This window comes from Tinamus guttatus, unplaced genomic scaffold (genome assembly GCF_059628265.1).
Source record: "Tinamus guttatus ecotype Peru unplaced genomic scaffold, ASM5962826v1 Tinamus_guttatus_pri_ptg000571l, whole genome shotgun sequence".
NCBI classification, from domain to species: Eukaryota; Metazoa; Chordata; class Aves; order Tinamiformes; family Tinamidae; genus Tinamus; species Tinamus guttatus.
In genome coordinates this window covers 154,172-176,959 of record NW_028289105.1, presented here as the reverse complement: position 1 = coordinate 176,959, position 22,788 = coordinate 154,172, and the positions used below count along the sequence as shown (strand labels likewise).

The 22,788-nt window shown below is 52.0% G+C and overlaps 1 pseudogene; it reads left to right on the top strand.

Moving 5' to 3' along the window:
• Positions 1-4,621: 4,621 nt before the first annotated feature.
• On the top strand, positions 4,622-14,864 carry LOC148592523 (transmembrane protein 203-like; annotated as a pseudogene).
• Positions 14,865-22,788: the final 7,924 nt, after the last annotated feature.

The following is a 22,788-nucleotide window of genomic DNA, read 5'->3' as shown; positions in this document are numbered from 1 at the left end:
GGTTAGATATTAGGAAAAAATTCTACACGGAAAGGGTAAAATGTATGTGGACTCAGAGAACAGTGGGAGAGCAAGGAAGGATTTTGCAGGATCCATTGCAGCATGCATGCAACTGCTGTCCCTGGTTGCTTATCGTCTGCATGATTTGATGCAGGTTGGCTGCCAGAGGAGGCACTCACTGCATGTGGGCAAACACGGTCCTTGCCTTGCTCCCCATCAGCTTCTCAGTGTTATTTTCATGGGCAGCATAGATGGGACTGTTCCCCAAGCTTTTTTCCCTCTTCCATCACTCTCACCCCTGGCCACAGCACTTCCTGTAACCTCCCATCCAGGCCCTTTTCCCTGCTGGCACAGGCGGTGGGATATGCTGAGTTGTCACTGCCCATAAATGAGTTTGGGGATGAGGGAATATTTCACACTTCTGGGAAATATTCTTGCTGGGGAAATATTCTTGCTGGGGAAGTTGAGAAAAAACTTTGTTGTATTTTCTTTTACACGTCTTCATGCTGTAGAAATTTCCTCATTGTAGTGACAGGTAAGAGTCTCTTAGTGGCTGTGTTGTGGGGCTACGTGACATTTCTAGATAATTTAAGTTTCATTCAAATGAGCAGACTCCAAAGTAGCTGTATCAAATCCTATCAGAGGATGAAAAGGAGGAAGAGTGAGCCAAATGCGGAGATGAGTGCATAAGTAAGAAGCCTTACCTCTGTCCTCAGACTGGCAGTTATTGGTAGCACTTACAATAACAGCGTTTTTTTATGTGTTTTTAAACCTTTTTTTATAATTTTTTTTCAAATAATATAGCTAAGTGCTGTGGCATGCTCCTGTCATCTAGCATGATAAAAATATTTTTTCTTTATTCTAGAGCTTTCACTTGCATCCTTGTTCAGCCTGAATGCCTTCTTTGAGTTCTGGTTGTATTTCAGATACACGCTGGCATCAACTACCTTGGTCACGACTTGTAAGCAGCAGATCCTTCCAGGGATGCAGGATGCAGGTATGTATCATAAATGCCTGTTTATCTTCTTTCTTTTAAGTTGGTATCTTGATCAAGCGCAATTCTCAACTCCTTTGTCTGAACACATCTGAATTACTGGCAGCATATTAAAATTCAAAACAGGAATGCTAAATTGGTGAGCATTTGAGGGGAGAACTGAAGAGGAAACAAGCCATAAAAAGGAGGAGATAGTGGGCTGCTAAAGAGCAGTCAGACAGGCTCGCCGTGAAGCAGGACAAGGAATTTGTGACCTCTGCATGGAGCTGGGAAGAGGGCTTTTTAGCATTGTTGCATTTTATTCAGAGAAAGCTGCATGTCTGTGTTTTGCTGTGCATTTAGAGGAAGGAGGAGAGTTTGAGGCTGCTGCATGTGCAGTGCTAATTGTGTTTTTCTGCTTCTTGAAGCAGTACAAATAGCTCCAGTGCACAACCTGGCAGGGAAGCAAGTCCCTTCCTCTAGGCCTCCTCCTGTGATCCAGGGTCAAAGCGTGCTGAGTTACAGCCCAAGCTGCCCCCCCGGGCAGTCTCAGCTTTGCCTCGGGTCGTATCCCAGGCCACAGCCTTCAGCTGCAGGCTCTGTGAAGCAGTGACGCTTCTTCCAGCAGGGCTTTAATCTCGCTGAGCAGCAGTTACAGCCAGGTAAGGACTGTGATGGCCGCAAGGGAGCACTCTGGATTGGCTTCTCTTGTCTTCGTCTTTTGCCGTAAGCTAGTGGAGGTGTGTGGTAGGTGTTGGCTGCATTTGCAGATTTCTCTTGTCAGGATTCATCCTTTCTCTAGCGTTAGTGCATTTGTTTTAGAGAAGTTATTTTGTTTCAGACAAAAAGCAAAAATTAGGAATGGAAATGTAAATGCAAAAGAGTAAAAAAAAAAAAAAAAGTCCCCAGAATCAGATGAAGCTTTATAGCAGCAATCTGCAGAGCAATAAATTCATCTGTTGAGTCAATCGATTCCTATAGTTAATGAAATCAAAGTGGAAATCTTATCTTCTTCATATGACACAACTGTTCGCTTTTGTTGCCCCAAGTTTTTCAGCTTCAGCCTTTCCCCTATGGATTGCCCATATCCCACAAGTGTTGGAGCAGTGCAACGCAGGCTAAGGTGCCGCTACTGCTTTTCACCAACTCTGTATAATAGCTGCCTGAGTCAAGATGATGAAATCACAGACCTCAAGTCACTGCAAAAACACCTTGGAAGTGAAGAAGAGAAAGAGTGTAGATGTCAGCTGGGTAAAGAAATCACTTTGCTCGGCCTGAAAAGATGGGCGAGGAGAGGATGTAGGTTTTATTGGAGAGTTGTTTTTATGGGTGAGAATAGTTGGAAAGGATTCCAGCAAAGACAATGAGCTGCCAAAGTGCTAGTAAATAAAAGTAACTCCCAAGTATGGTAAACCCTCCTGAATGTGGTAGAGGTGGCTGCTGACCACTTTAGTCTTCTACCCAGGAAACAGGACAGGAGGCAGAACTTTGTCATTTCTACACATCTCTGTGCCCCAAGAACTTCAGAAAATTCTCCTCCATTGCCATAATTAACGAGCATGTCTCTTCAGTCAAAATTGAATCTGTGGAGCTATTGTCTCCACTGTTGCCTGATTATTGTCCTTGTACTTGTAATAACTGTGCACGAGCAGAATGGCATTTCAGCAAATTCAGTATACAGCAGCTCTCCATCCAGCAGCCCAACGTTTTGCAACCACAGTTGTTTGCTTGTAGAGCAAACGCAGGTGCTGAGAAGTTTCAGTATCAGCTGGCTTGCAGGGCCTAGCCTATGAGGATGAAAGTTATCTGAACTTTCCAGAGGTTGCTGAAAGAAGTAAGTTTAGCACCAAGGGAGCCCTGAAACAAAGGAGCTCCTTCCAAAGGGTTGGCCATGAGGTCCATCAACTGTCTTATAAAGAGGGAGAGAAATCCCTGAACATTTAACCCTCTCCATCTGGCTTGCAAAGACTCTTTGTCACCAGCCTGGAGTTGGAAACTAATTTCTGCCTCAGAGAGCGGGATACATGTATTTAAAGTGGCTCCCGCAAGAATTGTGGGTTTTCTTGCCTTGTGGTCTTTGCAATGAAGTGATGCTCACTGTGTGAGGCACAGTGGGAAGCAGGAAACCCTTCTGTCGTTGTGGCCAACTCCTGAGAAGTGTTTTATCTAAAGTTGTTTAATGTTGCTCTGTAATCTGAGATGAGACAGACACTAGGAGTTAAACTCAAGTTGCAGAGCTTCTTGTCCCCTTTTGTACCATAGGTCAAACAAATTTGTGACCTAAAAGTTGTCTGGAAACTGGCATTTATTTAACACAGTCAACTAGTTGAAGGTATGTAAAACACACTCCTTTACCATTGTGTCTGGACTAAATGTGATTCAAAGGAATAGCATTAAAGTAGCTTTAATTAAATTTGATCCATTTTTCTTGTTGCATCCCTTAACCTAATAAAGCTTCTTCTTCAAGTACCTCTTTAATGTGCCCTACACATTGACCCACTTTTATCCTGATAGCACTGGGAGCTCAAGCCAGTGAATTTGGACTCATGGGTGATGCGGTGTCCTGTGAAGAGAAAGCAGAAGTGCAGTATGCCAAGCTGCTGAGGAAATCACATGATGCAGCCATTAGATGTATGAAGGATGTGGAACACAGGCCCTAAAAGCTCCTGTCGTTTTCTCTCAAGTTGCTGTGGGTGGATAATAATGTTTTTTCTGAAGGTTTGAGCAAGGGTGCTTGTGTCGGCGCCAGCTTGATCACCTGAATGCTGGTTCATAAGTGTAAGATATGTCCCTATAGGCTGCCCATTCTTGTCGTTAGAAGAGGTACAGCAGAATGGAGAAGTGCCTCACCTCTAAGAGAATTGCATCTTTGAGTCTCCTGGGAATGGGGTGGGCTTGGACATGGAGCTTAAAAGAACATACTGGTAAGAGAAAAGGAATAAGACAAATTTTCAACCTAAGCTAATGCCCTGGCTGACATGTTCTTCCTTCTGAAAATACAGTATTCTGAAAACTTTACACTTGCAAACCGGAGCCATCGGGGGAAGCGGAACCGGGATACAGGGGTGTGGTGGGATCAGGGTGACGGGGAAACCAGGGTAAGGGGGTCCTGGCAAGGGGAGCATTGGGACATGAGGGAACTGGGGACATGGAAAACAGCGGAAAGGGACACCGCCGTAAAAGGGAACCAAAGGATCGAAGTCCAAGGGACACGAGAACCGGGAGCCGGGGGCACCATGGACAGGGGACCATGGGGACATGGGGGAACTGGGGACAGAGGCACTGCGGGAAGCGGGAAGAGAGTGATGGGAGCAGCGAGGCAAGGACAGACGGGGGGAAGAGGGAACCGGGGGAAGGTGGAACCGGGGATGCGGAGACGGAGGCAAGGGGGAATCGGGGACGCAGAGACCGGGGGAAGGGGAATCCGGGAACGACGGAACCGGGGGAATGGGGAACCTGGGACGCGGGGACCGGGGAAAGGAGGAATCGGAGGAAGGGGGATCCTGGGGCACCGGGAGCCACCGAGCTGCCGCTGACATCATCACCCGGCGCCAAGCGACGTCCCAGCCGCAGTGAGGCACTCAGCAGGCGCGAAGTCACCCCCAGCGCCGCAGTGACGTCACGGCGCGGCACTGACGTCACGCAGCGATGCTCTTGTCGCTGCGCGAGCTGGGGCAGTGGCTGCGCCTGGCGCCCTGTGAGCTCGGCCTGCAGGGGCTGGCGCTGGTGCTCTGATCCGCGCTGCTGGCGCTCAAGGCGGACGGCGCGGCCGCCGCGCTCTCCAGGCGGGCCGTGCTTGGGCCCTGCTTGGCCGCTGATGGCCTCAGCACCTACTTCAGCACCATCGTGTCCGTGTGGCTCTGCCGGGATGGCGAGAAGCGGCTGGCCGTGCTGCGGCTGCTCTGGGTGCTCACCGTGCTGGGGCTCCAGTTCGTCTTCAAGCTGCTGCTGTGCCAGAAGCTCGTGGAGGGCAGGTGCGAGCTCTGGTACGGGGTGGTCATGGCGCCCGTCTTCATCCTGCTGCAGCTGCTGCTGCTCCGCGCCTGCTGCGTGAACTGAGGGGGCGACGCGGATGGCTGGGGACTGACCTTCTGGAGAGCAGCTCTGCGGAGAAAGACCTGGGTGTCATGGTGGATGACAAGTTGACCATGAGGCAGCAGTGTGCCCTCGTGGCCAAGAAGGCCAATGGGATCCTGGGGTGCATTAAGAGCAGCGTCTCCAGCAGGTCGAGGGAGGTGATCCTGCCCCTCTACTCAACCCTGGTGAGGCCTCATCTGGAGTATTGTGTCCAGTTCTGGGCTCCACAGGACAAGAGGGATGTGGAGCTGCTGGAGAGAGTCCAGCGCAGGGCCACAAGGATGATCAGGGGCCTGGAACATCTGCCCTATGAGGAGAGGCTGAGGGAGCTGGGCCTGTTCAGCCTGGAGAAGAGAAGCCTGAGAGGGGATCTAATCAGTGTATATAAGTACCTCAAGGGAGGGAGTGCAGAGGATGGTGCTTTTCAGTGGTGGCCACCGACAGAACTAGAGGTAATGGCCACAAACTGAAGCACCAAAAGTTCCACAGGAACTTAAGGAAAAATTTCTTAACAGTGAGGGTGACAGAGCACTGGAATAGGCTGCCCAGAGAGGTTGTGGAGTCTCCTTCTCTGGAGAGAGCTCTCCACTTGGACGCATTCCTGTGCCACGTGCTTTAGGTGACCCTGCGTGTGCAGGGGGGTTGGACTAGATGATCTCTAGAGGTCCCTTCCAACCCTATGCATTCTATGATTCTATGGGCCGGCCCCGGCCCCGACTCCAGCCCCAGCCAGGATGAGGACGAGGTGCCGGTGGCTGCGGCCCAGAGCGGAGCCGCTGCGGAGCAGCCGCGTCAGGACGGGGCAGCGCTGAGCCCCGAGCAGCAGGCGCGGGGCCCGGGGGCCTGCGCTGCCCTCAGCGCCAGGCTTCACTCCAGCCACGGCGATTCTGACATCTCCGCAAAGACCCCGTTTGTGCCGCGTCGCCAACGTCGGCCTGGCTCGGCTCTCGTGTGAATGTGTCCTGACGTGCAGGCCCTGTTGGACGGGCCAGTGAATGTAAAGCAAAACTGTACAGATGGGGGAATTATACACATACAGCTCCTTGTTTGTTGTTGTTGTTTATTTTCCCCCTGGAAAGTTTCTGTACTGAAACCTGCCACCTGGAGTAAGAATTCTTTGGGGGTTGTTTATGTGCTGTCAGCACCTGTGTAAACCTCAAGCTGCTGCCAGCCTGAAACAGAGAAGCTGCTGCTTGTCCTGAGCAGTCCGAGGCCATGATCTTAACACCGATTTCTGCAGTTCTACTCCAATGTGTTCCCGTTTCTCCTGTCCCCTCCCCGAGCGGCACTTCCTGCCCTCAGGGTGCCAGCAAGGTTGTCTCACGGATTGTGCTGGGAGGCAGAGGGAGCTGGTGCATGGTGTTGAACAGAAATGCAGTTTTTAGTGTTGGAGGCCTATTCCCCAAGGTAGTGCTAAGGGTGTTGGGAGGGCCAAGCAAAGGGGCAGAGTAGGAGCAGCTGCTGCTGCTCCTGGAGGCAGTTTCTCTGGGTCACAGCTTTGGTGGGAAACACTCCTCGACCGTCTAGAAATGAGCCGGGCTGAATGAGGGGGCTTTAGTCTTTCGAGGGGACTTGGAGATCAGCAAGTTACCGTGAGATTCACAAAGTAAAGACACTTCAGTGTCATTTAGCTGTAGCCGTGAGGCTGTTCAGGACTATGAATTCCTCACCTACCTGTGAGACAACAACGTCCCAGAGGCAACTTTGTGCTGGATTTGGGGACAATGATGGTTGCAAGAAACCTCCCGCAGTCGTGGGCTTCCCCGCTGAGCTCCGCCGCACTCGGTGACCCTTCGCTGCCTGTGCTGGCTCTGCCCCTTCACAAAGTTACTCTGTGCCTCTGCTGGGACGTGTCCTCTCTGGAACGTGTGGACAGACGTGGTGCCGGGTAGAGCTGCCTGGCCAGGCAGAGCAGGGTGAATGTGACCCTAGGAGGACGGGCTTGGAAGCCACAGGGAGCCGCTGCAGCCAGAGCAGTGACCCCATAGAACAGACCCTGCGGAGTGCCACCGAGTTCAGCTGGGGCTACGCAGCACATACAGCGCTCCAGCCGAGCAGCAGTGGATGGGTGGAGAAGCCACCCTGGTGACTTAGAGCTTGTGTCCTCCAGAAATGGGCCGAGCCGAGAGGTTCTAGGCAGGGGGATGGTGTCTGAGGGCACAGGCAGAGACAGCAGCAGTGAAGCTGTGAACACGACCATGTGCGAGTCGCTTGGCAGCACTCTGGGGCAGGGCAGGACCATGTCCATGGGGCTGATGGCACCAGCGCTGTAGGATCCTTTGATGATCATGAAATAAGTGATTGGCTTCCTTTTCTTGACAGCCCTTGGGCATGGGGCGGACATTTTCCCTATGTGATGGGGATTGTCCCTTGACAGGGAATCTGCTACAGCCAGGTTGTGACAGAAAGGGGTCTGATCCAGGAGGAGGCCAGGGCTGACAGTGAGGGACTTAGTCCCCGGTGTGTGGTGTGACCTGGCTCCCCACCGGCCTCTGCTCAGCTCAACTGTGGCTGCAGCCCTGGCCCGGGGACACTCAATGGCCTGTCCTGGCCTCAGGGTGTGGAGCTGAAAAGGGCCAGGAGTAGCTCAGAAACAGCTCTGGCTGCTGCCAGGAGATGGAGGCAGTGGGGGCTGCCTCTGCTCAGCGCCCCGGCCCCCTCCTTGCACGGCCATCTCTCCTTTTCCAACGGCATCCTGCTTCTGGTTGGAATAAAAGCTGCTCTCAAGACCCCGGCTGCTCTGCGGGCAATTTCAGGGCAGGGGATATGACCAAGGTTGCTGTTTAAGAGGTGACAGATTCGTAAGGGCAATGTGAAAAGTGGCACGTGTGGTGTCATCATGACAACGCGCAACTGCTCAATGCCCACGTGAGGTAACCTAGAGAAGCTCAAAATTCCAGAACTCTGCCTGAGTTCTGTTGACAGGTATCTACGAGCGACTGACAGGACGAAGAGGACAAGTAAGTTGGTTTTCCCCATCTTCACTGTTGCCTGTGAGCAATCCTGGCTCCCTCCCTGGCTGTCCGTGTGTGCGTGCTGGGCAGTGCGCAGGCGTGACAGTGCAGGCAGGTGAGAGGAGCCCACTGACCTCGAGATACCCGCAGCTTCCTTGAGGACAGGGCCAACCTGGAGGCCGCTTTGGGGAACGGCCTCCTTGCAGCTTTAACTCATCAACGCTCTTCCCAGCGCGTCACATCCAAGCAATTTCCCTCTTTCTGTGTTGACCTTTGCAGGGTCCTTTGCCAGGATGGCCATTAAAAAGAGCCGTCTGATCTCTGTTGTTCTGGCATTACTGCTCCTGGAGTCATTCATTGCCCGTCAGCTGGTCTTGTTCAAGGTCAGCTTGTCACCCGAGGCCAAGGTGAGCAGCACTGCAGAGCAGACATGTGGCACAGATGCTCCCTGAGACAAGAGCTCATGTTAGGGCTTTGGAGTGTGTGGGACTCGCTGGGATGAGTCTTGCAGGTCATAGGCGTGAGTCTTCTCCAGCCATGCCAAAATGCAGGCAGAAGAGAGAAGGCAGGGGCCCTGAAAGAGCCTTGCTGGAGCTGGGGCCAGCATGGGCCAGGCTGATCGAGCCCTCTGGCTGACTCTGTGCCCTTCATCTCAGACTCAAGACCAGACCTTGAAGGGCCCTGTCCTGTCACTGCTCTGCTCGGTCGTGCTGGAGACTGCCATAGCTTTGGGAGGGTTTCTGCATTAAGAGCAATAAGAGCTGCTCTTTGAGACACCCTCTTGGGGACATCTTAGCTTGAACAAAGTGACCGGTCTCCTGGCAGGGCTGGGCTCCAGCCCCACCATCCCTGCTGCTCTTCCAGCCAGCCACGAGTTCTTCATTTGTGCTTCCAGGTGGACCAAGAGATGGACGCCGGCTCGTCCCACCCCACTCTGTTCATCATCAAAAGGGAGACAGGTGATGAGAACAACATGGCTGAGATCAGGCAGAGCTTTTTCTGTAATGTGCAGGGTCAGTATCCCCTCTGCGGTGGCCTTGATGCTGCCCTGGGTTTGTGTGTGTGTCTGTATGGCAGCTGGGGTGGCCTCGTTTCCCTTTCCTTAGTGTGCCAAAGCGGGGCGTTTCTCATCCGAGTGACCTGACTCTCTTCCAGGGCCAGGCATATCAAGCTGTGCCAACGATACTGCGAAAGCTCTGGAGTCCCTAAGAGAGTGGCTGGACAGAGCTCTGAAGGCCATTCCCACTGAGAAAGGGAGAGAGGAAGCAGCTTTTCTTGGAACACCAGCAGGCAGCAGACTCCTGAGGTACTTGTGCAGGCCCTGAGGAGAAGGGGAGGTGGCCAAGCTGCAGGCAGCCGCCAGCAGCCTGGCTAATGCGGCATCCTGCACGGGGCCGGCTGCGCCGAGCTTCCCAGCTGCCCTGAGCAAGGGAGCCCTGGCAGGAAGGCAGCACAGTGGGGAGCCGTGGCAGGGCCTGAGCTGTACTGGCCCCTGTGCTGGGCCCTGGGGGCCCAGAGACAGACGCTGGCCTTTTTGGGAGCCCACGAGCGCCAAGGATGCTGCTCTGCTTCTTGCCAAGCGGGAAATGCTCCGTGCTCTTGCTTTGCTCTTCCTTCTTCCTGCAACATAAGGCAGTGGTTCCCACCAGGGCACGCACTTTCTGCAGACGTGGTTGGGTGCTGGTAGGGGAGTGTGTTCAAGGTAGAATGCCAAAGGGGTGTTGTGCCACCTCATCTTGCTTTTCCCTAGCTCGCAGGAGCTCTTTTCTGTCTTTTGGTGGTAATTACAAGGTGCTTGGTTCTAGAGCTGTGGTTTAATAGCCATATTCTGTGCCCTGACCATCTGAGCACTTCCCTGGGAAGGGCACTGAACCCCAACGTGGTGCTTACTTGCCTGAGAGAGGGAGCAAACAGAAACCTCCCCCTGCTCACAAGTCGGAGGCTAGGCTCCCATCTTCCTAAAAGAGCCCCGTGCCCTGCCTTGATGGCACAATCAGAGCGGGGAGGTTCAATGGCCTGTGCTATGCAGCCCGTCAGCGGAGCTGCTCAAGAAAGAGTTCCTGTGCTCTGGAGTGTGAGGAACACACGTAGGGAAAGCTGCTCCGGCAAAGCACTATGCAACTCCGATCCAGCTGCCATGCCCAGAGGAGGTGGAGCTTGCTCCTCCAGTGGCATTGCCAACGGCAGGCGGAAGCACAGCTGGCCGGCCTTTACAAAAGCTGCAGAAGCTGCAGGAACACCTTGTACAAGCTAGAGAGCAGCAAACATCATTTCACAGCAACTGCTCAGGACCAAACGCTGCAATCTGTGAAAGTAGGAGGAAGCCAACTGCTTCCTTGGGTTCTCTGCGTTGGGATTATTTCACTGCATTTGTTTCTTGAATTGTGGATGCTTCTTAGGGAAAAGAACAAGTCATCAGCAGATGAAAGCACGGAGGGAATTGCTAAGAGCATGAAGGATTTTGCCATGGATTTCCACGGGGTTCGAATCATCACAGGGCAAGAGGAAAGAGCTTATGGCTGGATCAGCGTCACCTACCTAATCTATTCCTTCCCTGAGGTGAGAGAAGGCTGAAACAGCCACCCCTTCTTTGCACTGGGTGCTTGTTGGTTTGTGTGGTTGTTCCTTTCTTTCTTTTGGATCTTTCTTACCTTTTTAAACTCACTTAGCACAGAAGGAAAGGTCTGGGTCTTTGCACCTCAGGAGTGATGTAGGAGAAGGAATTCTTTTATTAGGCTAAAGTGCAAGGGGAGGGAGAGAGCAGGGATGAGGGTTTTGCAGCTAAAAGATCAGGGCACATCCCCATGCCATGTGGACACAGGGAAGAAAACCCCATGCTAACTAACACCGAGCACATCTGGAAAAGCCAAGGCCAGCCCGTGCCCTCAAGGACATCCCTTCTGCTTTATTCTGTTTGGCTCTGATCCAGTCCAGTTGTGCTCTGGGAACCAGCTCACACATTTCCCCCTCCCTGCCCGCCAACGGCCACACCCCCCCCCCCCAAAAAAAAAAAAAAAAAAAGAGCCACAGCTGCCTTAAATGGGAGGAGAATGTGACTTGCACCCAGGACATAGGGCTGTCTTGGGATCCTCTTTCTGTCCTGTCTCGTCCTGGCAGAACTCCTGCTAACATGCAGCTGTGCAGCTCAGCCCCGTGGCCAAGGCTCGTGGAGACCTCCTGCCTGGGGACATGCGCTGTGCCTGTGGCGGGCCTGGCACGCAGGGCCCCAGTGCTGCTAGGGGCATCTCTGTGCTAGAGCTGCCCTCACGATGCCCCTCTCTCCTTTGGCAGGCCAGGAGCACGGACGTCGGCTGGAGCCTGGGCTACGCGCTGGAGCTCGTCGCCAACACCGTCCCACAGGAGGTGCTGCACTTGGTGTGGAAAAAAACCTCCGTGCGCGCTGCAGCCGTGGCCTTCGTGGGTCTCGTTGTCATCCACATGCAATGGCCATGTAGGAGCTGGGCTGCATCTCTAAGAGAGTAGGAGGGCATCGAGGCTGGACAGCTGACTTGGGCAGGGTGACTTATAAATATATAAATTAACTTATAAAACTTATAAATATATAAATTCATAAATATATAAATTATATTATAATAAATAGATAAATATTATAGAAATTATATTATAATAAATAAATACATAATATAGAAATAAATGGCATTCTAAAGAATGCCTCCCAGAATGCATTAAAGAAATTCTTGTTCTTTTGCTCTTGAATCAAAAGGATTTTAATGTTGTTCGTCCCAGGTAAGGGGGGCTGCCGATGGTGGGAGCTGAGGCGAGGTGCCAGAACAAGGGCCTTGGCCATGGGGAGGTGCTCTGCAAAATGCAGCTCAGTCCCCGGTGTGTGGTGTGACCTGGCTCCGCACCGGCCTCTGCTCAGGTCACCTGTGGCTGCAGCCCTGGCCCGGGGACGCTCAATGGCCTGTCCTGGCCTCAGAGTGTTGAGCTGAAAACCCAGCCTGGGAGCACCCCATTTCCCGGTCCTTGTGCACCCTCAGCTGTGACTGGGACCCCTGCACAGGCCACTGGGATTTCATTCCTGCTGTGGGTGCCACTGTCTGGTGAAGGGCACAGAGCAGCAGAGCGGTGGAGGAGGGAGGACAGGAGATGAGAAGGCTGAGCCGAACAGCAGGGAGCAGGAGGCAGCAAAGCCTCTGACTCAGGAGGGGACACAAACGCAGGGACAGCAACTCACATTCCAGCCCCTTTTCCCGGCCCCGCCGCGCTCCCAGCCTTTCCACGGCCGCGCTCCCGCCGGCGGCCGCCGCTCCGGGCACTGTCCCCTTGCCCGGGACGGCAGAGCTGCTGCAGCCCCAGGGCCCGGCACACGGCCGCACTCGCAGCTATGGCCGCCCCCGGCGCAGAGCCCCCGGGCGCTGCCCCCGCCGCCCGCACCCGCTGCCCGCAGGGGAAGGGGCTTCGCGCTGCCAGGGACGCGCTCCAGGTGCCTGCGGAACCGGGAACGGGGGAAGCGGGAACCACTGCGGGAAGGGGGAGCTGGGGATCGCAGTCCCGGCCATGTGGGAACCAGAGCTCGGGGGCACCACGGACAAGGGTTCACGGGGACTGGGGGGAAGCGGGGACGGAGGCACCGTGGGAAGCAGGAAGAGAGTGACGGGAGCAGCGCGGCAAGGACGGACCGGGGACGGGAGGGACCGGGGGAAGGAGGAATCGGGACCGGGGAAAGGGGGAATCGGGGACGCGGGGACCGGGCAATCGCAGTCCCAGCGACACCGGCGCTGGAACCGGGAGTGAGGAGAGCGCCCCGCGTCGGGAGCCACCGAGCTGCCGCTGACGTCATCACCCGGCGCCGAGCGACGTCCCCGCCACAGTGAGGCGCTCAGCAGCCCCCGCCGACGGCCTCAGCACCTACTTCAGCACCATGGTGTCTGTGCGGCTCTGCTGGGAAGGCGAGAACCACAGAATCACAGAACGCTGAAGGTTGGAAGGGACCTCTGGAGGTCATCTAGTCCAACCCCCTTGCACACGCAGGGTTGCCTAGAGCACGTGGCACAGGACTGCATCCAAGCGGGTTTTGAAGATCTCCAGAGAAGGAGACTCCACAACCTCTCTGGGCAGCCTGTTCCAGCGCTCTGTCACCTTCACTGTTAAGAAATTTTTCCTTAAGTTCATGTGCAACTTATGGTGCTTCAGTTTGTGGCCATTACCTCTAGTTCTGTCGGTGGCCACCAGGGAAAAGAGGCCAGCACCATCCTCCTCACTGCCTCCCTTGAGGTACTTATAGACACTGCTCCGGTCCCCTCTCAGCCTTCTCTTCTCCAGGCTGAACAGACCCAGCTCCCTCAGCCTCTCCTCATGGGGCAGATGTTCCAGGCCCCTGATCATCCTTGTGGCCCTGCGCTGGACTCTCTCCAGCAGCTCCACATCTCTCTTGTACTGTGGAGCCCAGAACTGGACACAATACTCCAGATGCGGCCTCACCAGGGCTCAGTAGAGGGGCAGGATCACCGCCCTCGACCTGCTGGAGATGCTCTTCTTAATGCACCCTAGGATCCCATTGGCCTTCTTGGCCACAAGGGCACACTGCTGCCTCATGGTCAACTTATCCTCCACCATGACGCCCAGGTCCCTCTCTGCAGAGCTGCTCTCCAGAAGGTCGGTCCCCAGCCTGTCCTGGTGTCTGGGGTTTTTCCTCCCCAGCTGCAGAACCTTGCACTTGGCCTTGTTGAATTGCATGAGGTTTTTCACCGCCCAGTTGTCCAGTCTGTCCAGGTCCCTCTGGATGGCAGCACAGCCCTCTGGGGTATCAGCTACTCCTCCCAGTTTGGTATCATCAGCAAACTTGCTGAGGGAGCACTCTGTGCCTTCATCCAGGTCATTGATGAATAAACTGAACAGGACTGGACCAAGGACTGACCCCTGGGGGACCCCGCTAGCTACAGGCCTCCAACCAGACTCAGCACCGCTGATCACCACCCTCTGAGCTCTGCCATCCAGCCAGTTCCTAATCCACCTCACTGTGCACTCATATATCCCACACTTCCAGAGCTTGCCTAGGAGGATGTTGTGAGGGACGGTGTCAGAAGCCTTGGTGAAGTCGAGACAGACGACATCCACCGCTCTCCCCTCACCTATCCAGCTGGTCATTCCATCATAGAAGGCTTTCAGATTAGTCAAGCAAGATTTCCCCTTGGTGAATCCATGCTGACTACTCTTGAGCACCTTCTTGTCCTCCACGTGCCCGGAGACAACAGCCAGTATGAGCCGTTCCATCACTTTTCTGGGGACAGAGGTGAGGCTAACTGGCCTGGAGTTGCCTGGATCCTCCTTCTTGCCTTTTTTGAAGACTGGCGTGAGATTGGCCTTCTTCCAGTCTTCTGGCACCTTTCAAAGGTGCTGGAGAGTGGCTTAGCTATGACATCTGCCAACTCCCGCAGCACTCTGGGGTGCATCCCATCAGGGCCCATGGATTTATGGGTATCGAGTTTCCTTAGGTGCTCTCTGACCCAATCTTCCTCTACTCAGGGGGAGTCTTCCTCTCTCCAGGCTTCTTCTCTTGTCCCTAGGGCCTGGGGCTCTAAAGGGCTGCCCTTGGTAAACACTGAAGCAAAGAGGGCATTCAGCAAATCTTCTTTTTCTGTGTTATTTGTAACCAGGGTGCCCATCCCGTTCGCCAGCGGACCCACGTTTTCCCTGATCTTCCTTTTGCTGAGAAGCGGCTGGCCGTGCTGCGGCTGCTCTGGGTGCTCACCGTGCTGGGGCTCCAGTTCGTCTTCGAGCTGCTGCTGTGCCAGAAGCTGGCGGAGGGCACGCGTGAGCTCTGGTACGGGCTGGTCATGGCGCCCGTCTTCATCCTGCTGCAGCTGCTGCTGCTCCGCGCCTGCCGCGTGAACTGAGGGGGCGACGCGGCTGGGCCGGTCCCGGCGCCTGCTCCACTGCCGGCCAGGACGGGCCCGAGGTGCCGGGGGCTGCGGCCCAGAGCGGAGCCGCTGCGGAGCAGCCGCGTCAGGACGGGGCAGCGCTGAGCCCCGAGCAGCAAGCGCGGGGCCCGGGGGCCTGCGCTGGCCTCAGCGCCAGGCTTCACTCCAGGCACGGCGATTCTGACATCTCCGCAAAGGCCCCGTTTGTGCCGCGTCGCCAACGTCGGCCTCGCTTGGCTCTCGTGTGAATGTGTCCTGATGTGCAGGCCCTGTGGGATGGGCCAGTGAATGTAAAGCAAAACTGTAGAGATAAGGGAATTATACACATACAGCTCCTTGTTTGTTGTTGTTGTTTTTTTTACCCCTGGAAAGTGGGGGCCTTTGCCACCTCCAAGCCCAGCGCACCAGCAGCATCTTTGCCACCCCTTGATATTTCTGGCACCTTTAACGACACACGCTGGAGGGAAAAGATGTGAGAAAGAAATGCCTCTTCTTTACACGGTGAGACTTGAGTCACCATCCCTCATGGGCGCTTTGACCTGGCTTGTTCTCCTTGGTGTGAGGTGTTGTTAGGTCCGGTATCCGAACTGACAGGGAGAGAGACAACCACCATAGATATATTGTCTTTTATTAATAGAAGAAAGATAATAAGTATTACCAGCTACCTGGGGTCCGGGCTTTCCCACGCAGGGGTCACACCACGGACCCCGACCACTTCGAGCGTCCCTCTTTTATACCGTTCTTACCCAAGAGTGTTCCCCCTCCCGTTTTCCAGTTTTGCATTCTTGTTAATGTTATCTATTTTGCTGAATTAAAACATCTGGATAAGCAGCCCCCCTATCATCCTGATTGAGGGCAGGGCACCCTAACCCCGCCACCTATCAAGGGTCCAGACCTTGCCATGAGCAGGGCATCCTGACCCTGCCATCTATCAAGGGTTCTGCCCCTGCCATGAGCAAGACATCCGGACTCTGCCAGTTATCATGGGTCCTTGTGCTCTAAGACTCAGCTTATTCTACATTAGCTATTTAACCCCTACCTTCCCTGCTAATGCACCCTACATTCCCCCCTTTTTCTTTTGCTAATATCAGAGAATCCTTTCTCGATCTTTCTGAGTTTGTCGCATGAACATTATGTGCATAGAATTAACTCGATTTGTAGCTTTTTCCATTACCCCCATTACACATTTCCACATTATACAGATACACAGTAACAGTAATAACAGAATTACAAATACGCGTAATCCTTCTTTTATCAGTCCTGATATCCACCCAGGTAACCCTCCAAACAATGACTCTAGCCATCCGTCCATCAGTCCTTCTTCCCGTGTTATCTTCTGAGTGTGTTCCTTGAGCCAGCGCAATTGTTGTTGAATCGATTGGCTATGGTCCGACAGGTTAAAACAACATAGTCCTTCAAACTCCTCACATCCCTGTCCATGGGCGAGGAGCAAGAAGTCTATAGCCGCTCTGTCCTGTAGTAGTGCGTGTCGCAGGCTGTTCTGATCGAGCAGGAGTTGTTCCAATACCTCGGTTGTCGCATTTGCTTGCTTCTCACTCCAACAGGCTAACTTCGAAAGCTCCCTTAATGCATTTCCTGCTGCAGCTCCTGGCACAAAGATAGCTAAGGCGACCCGCGCGGTTACAGATATTAATTGTACGTTATCATCACATTCCGGTGTTAAACCAAGGGAACGCTTTTGCCTTCTTTGTTCCTGCTTCATAGTTAACAACTTAGCTCTAGACGGGGCTATCATTGCCAGTTGCCCTAAATAACACGGTCCCCCATAGGCATTCTTAGGTATTCCCTGCCATGCTCTATCCCCACAAATTAGAAACACTCCATCTGGCAAGGCCTTAGCGGTATCATTATTCCATAGTAAATCTGTCCTATTATGTACCTGTCCTGATGGATCCCCCCCCATATGCTCCTAAGGGTAATCCCGCACGCAGGGAATCGTTGTTGTAACCCGTCGACTGTCCCATTTATCCCACAGAATGTCCCGTTTGCATATATGGGACCGAAGGTTCCATCTCCTCCTATGGTCTTACGCCAGTCGAATATTGGGTCGGGAGATACATCAGTCCAACCCGAAGCATTCCACCATTGGGGCCTAGGGCCTCCTTTAATTATAATGTTCCATTGTGCCAGGAATCTCACTCCTCCCTTTTCTCCAAAAAACTTGTCCCCAAACATAAAACACGTTTGGGTCCAATTATTGGAACTATTTCCAATTGCTTGTGCCTCCATCAAATTGAGCTCTTGGGGGTCCCAAGGCAATGAGGTATTTAATCCCTTAATTAGCCTTACGGCACATTCCGAGGCACTTACTACCCCTGAACAGTTTCCCGTAGATACCTTTTTAAAACTGTTGTCATCAAATCCCGGCTTCCCAAACAAGCAGGTTCTGAATGGATTACTAGCGGTGGTGAGGGACAGGCAGAATTCCTGATTCCCCGTGTTATTTGCCCAAGTCACCCACATATTACTTCTCTCTTCTATGTTGTATATCCCATTAGAACACCTCAGAATCATAATTAGCAGGACCATAATTACCCAAATTGTGTTACTGTACATTTTTCCTAATTAATTTCAATTTCAGAGGATTGTTACTATTCCTTCGGACCTCCCACTCCTCTGCTTTCTTCCGCTCTTCTTTGTTTAGCTTCCGGACGTGGGAATGGTGAATCCAATGTCCTATTCCATCGACCTTAACGGCAGTGGGTGTTACTAAAATTACTACATAAGGTCCCTTCCATCTGCTTTCTAATGTTTTTGGGTTATGCCTTTTTACCCACACCCAATCTCCAGGTTCGATATCCATTTCTGACCCCTTCTGATTTCTTTTATACCAGTTTTGTAGTAATGGGAATAACTCATCTTGTATTTCTTTTAAGATCTGCATCTCTTTCCTCATTCCTGAGTTTTTAGTTATTCCCTTCCTTATCTCTAACGGATATACTGGGGGTAGGGTCCCAAACATTATTTCAAATGGTGTAAAGTCTAGTACATATGGAGTTATCCGGACCCGGTATAGGGCAAAAGGTAGCATTGTTACCCAGTTCTCTTCAGTCTCTTTTACTAGCTTAGCAAGGGTTTCCTTTAAGGTTCTGTTCATCCTTTCCGCCTGACCCGAACTTTGAGGATTATAGGCACAATGCAATTTCCAGTTGGTTCCCAGTGCTCGGGCTAATTCCTGTGTAACCCTTGCCACAAAAGCTGGTCCATTATCAGACCCGATGCTCACCGGTATCCCATATCTGGGGATTATTTCTTCCAAAAGTTTTTTCGGTACCACCTGGGCTGTTTCTTGCTTAGTGGGAAAGGCCTCCACCCACCCTGAAAAGGTGTCTACTAATACCAACAGATATCTATATCCGTATTTACCTGGTTTTATTTCTGTAAAGTCTACTTCCCAATGCCTTCCAGGCTCACCACCCCTTTCCCTTATACCTTCATGTACCTTCCTGACCCTCAATGGTTTCATTTCCTGACATGCTTGACACCCCTCTATTATCCCTCTTAATATTTTCCTCTGATCTTGGAATCTCAACCCGAACTTTTCTATTAACAGTCCCATTTTTCTTTCCCCCAAGTGTGTGGTACTGTGTAACTGTTGCACCATCTTCTGTCCCAACCGCTTAGGAATTAACATTCTTCCTTCTGTATCGTAATGTCCTTCTCCTGCACTTTGCTTTTCTGCGACCTTTTGAATCCACTCCCTCTCCTCCGGGGTGTATTCATCCTCTCCAATTTCCTCTTCTTCTCTTAAAGTGTTGTGAGTCAGGGCTAGTACCCTTTGTATTTGTCCTTCTAACGCAGCTCGCCGGGCTGCACTATCTGCAGCTGCATTCCCTCTACTTATCGTATCGGTTTTCTTCTGATGTCCTAAGGTATGCACAATTGCCACTGCTTTTGGTTTCTGCAAAGCTGACAGCAAGTGCAAAACCTCTTCTTTGTTTCGGATTTCTTTTCCTGCGGAGGTAAGAAATCCCCTTTCTCTGTATATTGCTCCGTGTATATGCACTGTCCCATATGCGTAGCGACTATCTGTATAAATTGTCACTTGCTCTCCTTCTGCCATTTCTAGTGCCTTAGCCAAGGCTATCAGTTCCGCTCTCTGAGCCGAAGTGCCGTCTGGTAAACGCTGGCTCCAAACTATTTCTCCCTTCTGATTTACCACTGCAGCTCCCGCCCTTCTTTTTCCTTGCTCGACCAAGCTACTTCCATCTGTAAACCACACTTTTCCCCCTTGCAGTGGCTCATCCTTTAAATCTTCCCGCACTGTCGCAGTTTCAGCTAACACCTCCTGACAATTATGCACAGGTGTTTCATATTCTGGGTTAGGTAGGAGGGTGGCTGGATTTAAAGTCGTTGGGGACGTATACATAATTCTTCCTGGGTTTAAAAGCAAGGCTTGATAATGAGTCAGCCTAGCATTTGTTATCCATCTTTCAGGCGGCTGTTTGAGTAATGCCTCTGCGTAACGAGGAGCCGTTACATACAGCTTTTGCCCAAACGTGAGTTTGTCTGCGTCCTTAACCATTAACGCCACGGCTGCAATAATTCTAAGTCATGAGGGCCACCCTGCGGCAACTGGGTCTAATTTCTTTGAGAAGTATGCCACTATCCTTTTCCAAGGTCCTTGCTTCTGCGTTAACACTCCCTTGGCAACTCCCGCATTTTCGCTCACATATCTGGGTCCGGGAGTGCAAGTGCAGGGGCCTCTAGCAGGGCTAATCTCAGTTCCTCAAAAGATTTTCCCATAGCTTCTGTCCACTGCCAGTCCGGTTTCTCTCGACTCGCCTCATACAGAGGTTTCGCTTTTTCTGCAAACCCAGGTATCCACAAACGGCAGTATCCTACTGTCCCCAAGAATTCTCGAACCTCCCTTGGAGATCTGGGCTCCTGAATCCGAAGAACAGTCTCTTTCATGGCATCAGTTAGCCATCTCCTACCATCTCGTATCTTATATCCCAGATATGTTACTTCAGGACTACATAGCTGAGCTTTCTTAGCACTTACTCGGTATCCTAGTTTATTTAATTCTTGCAACAACTTCCTCGTACCTTCCTCGCACTCCTCTTTCGTTCTTGCTGCTAGCAGCAGATCATCCACATACTGAAGCAATTTCACACTAGGATTCTGTCTCCTGAATTCACTCAAATCTTCCTGCAGTATTTCATTAAACAAAGTCGGCGAATTTTTGAACCCTTGTGGTAATCGGATCCAAGTTAACTGACCCTTTTATCCGCTCTCGGGATCTTCCCATTCAAAAGCAAACATTTCCTGGCTCTGTTTTGTCAGGGGGATGGTAAAGAAGGCATCCTTTAAGTCTAAAACTGTATACCATCCCATATCTGGTGGCATCGTACTTAACAGAGTGTATGGATTCGGGACTGTAGGATGCACATCCTCCACTCTTCTCTCAGATCTTGAACTGGCCTGAAATCTCCTCCGGGCTTCTTTACTGGCAGTAGAGGAGTATTCCAAGGAGATTTGCATTTACGCAGAATGCCAGCTTCCAGTAACCTTTTAATGTGCTTCGCTATCCCTTGTCGAGCTTCAGGGGTCATTGGGTACTGTTTAACGCTAATCGGGTGAGCTCCTGGTTTTAATTCCACGACCAGAGGAGTTTTCCCTTTAACCTCTCCTACCCCTGAATTCTCTGCCCATACTTCCGGGAGTTCCCTCATCCATTTTTGAGTTTCTGGTCCAATTTCTTCCTTCCTCTCTTCATACAGTCTATATTCGTCCTCTAATCTAACAGTCAGGACCTGTATCGGTTGTCCTTCCCGGTCATTGATCTTTACCCCATCGTCCTCGAAATATATCCTTACCCCCAATTTAGTTAGGAGATCCCGGCCCATTAAGGGTACCGGACTCTCCGGTATATACAAGAATGAATGCGTGATTTGTCTATTAGCTACATCTACCTTCCTTTCTGATGTCCACCAATATACCTTACTCCCATTTACCCCTCGTACTCGAGCTTTCCTTGTCGATAGTTTCCCCGCTGCTTTATTTATTACTGAGTATTCAGCCCCTGTGTCTACCAGAAATTTTACACATTTCCCTTCCATTTCTAATTCTACCCAAGACTCGGGGAAGGGTTCCGAGTCCCGGCCCCTTCAGTCACTATCTTCTTTTGCCACCAGTACTCTAGGTGGCCTCCTTTCTCCTTTTTCTGGACACTCATTTTTCCAGTGTCCTTTCTTTTTGCAAATTGCACATTGATCCTTTCGCCCACAGCCCGGCGGCGGAGCCACGTGACGGCGGCGGCCAATGGCAGGCGGCGGTCGCGGCCGCGGCCTGCGAGGACGACGTGAAATGGCGGCGGCGGCAGCGCTGCTGCCAGTGCTCGGCGCTGTCCGGGCGCATTACGAGGCGTCGCCGTTCAGGGCCCATTGCTGCCGAGTATGAACGGCGGGCAAGCTCGTTACCTGCAGCACGCGGCTCCCCCGTGGGGGAAGCGCCGCTGTCACGCGGGGGAGCCGCTCCTGAGCCTCGTGCAGGAGCAGGAGGAAGGTTCTTGGCCCTCGAGGTCCCCAGCGAAAGCAGAGGCCTCGTGCAGGAGCAGGAGGAAGGTTCTTGGCCCTCGAGGTCCCCAGCGAAAGCAGAGGGGCAAAGCAGGAGAGCGGAGACCTGCCCTGGGAGGCCGCCAGGAGGGCTGCCGGCACCAGGGCCCAGGCGTCAGGGACACACGTCAGCCACCACTGCGGCTGGGGCGAGATGAAAGGGAAGAGCAACCGCACGCAAGGAGGTCGGAACGCACCGTGAACGCATTATCTGTGTCCCCAGGAACCTCCGTGGGACCTGCGTGGCCAGGCCTCCACCCGTCCTTCGTACGGCCACCATGGAGCTGAAGCGCACAGGTCACTGACCAAAGCCCACGGAATCCACCAGCATGGAGCTACCAAAGGCTCCAGGAGGCCCTTGGATGAGCACAAGGCTGTTCTTGTATTTAGCACTTCGGTACCTAAACTTTAGCACCGTAAACACAATAGTTGGGAGTTATTGGTCAGGTAGAAAGGGAGGGCACAACAGTCATCACCCTACTGATTTTGTAGGTAGGAAATGTGATAATGCACAAAACAACAGGCAGTAGCTGCAACAGTTGCTCTACTAGTATCCATAGGCACTCACACAGATCACTTCGTTGTCACACACATTTGGAAATGTTTTTTTCCAAAGCTCATTTGGAGCTCATCAGGTGTGTCGGGGTAGGCCAAAGGCTTTATGCATTGCCAATAACATATTGGCTACTTTGTAACGTAGGAAACAATTCAAATCTTAGTTGAAAAGGTTTTTTTCTTAGAGAGACAATGGATTTTCCAAGAGAGATATGACCCTGTGTTAGGAACATACGAAAACAGAGAAAAGTATACAGATGAAACTGATTGATAACGTCATCACTGGCAGATGGAAACATCAATATTAGCTGGAAGAGACACCCTTGCGTACAGATTAACGGAGCAGGTGAATGAATAATGGCTTTCTGATAATTTGCAGCATGCAGGCTGCATTGTGACCTATCTGACATGCTGCAAGTCATTTTTCCTCTTTTGGGAGAATTGTTAGAATTAGGAAAACCATTTAATTTTGTCAACTGTAGCCACAAGAATACTGAGACAAGCCTCTGCAAAATGTTATCTCCAACCCGAATGGCACAGTTGTTAAATTTTTGTTTTGTTTCATTAGGCAAAGTGTTCTGTTGAAAGGCTTAAGGATGACAGAAAAGAGGATATAGGCATTTTCAGTAACTGTTCTTTTTAAATTTTTTTTTTCTTAACATGCTACCAAGTTTCTTTTGGTGCAGTCCTATTAGTTGAACGATTGTAATTTATATGCCCAAAGTGTAACACTGTATTTGCTGAAGGTCAAGATATAAGAAAGAATT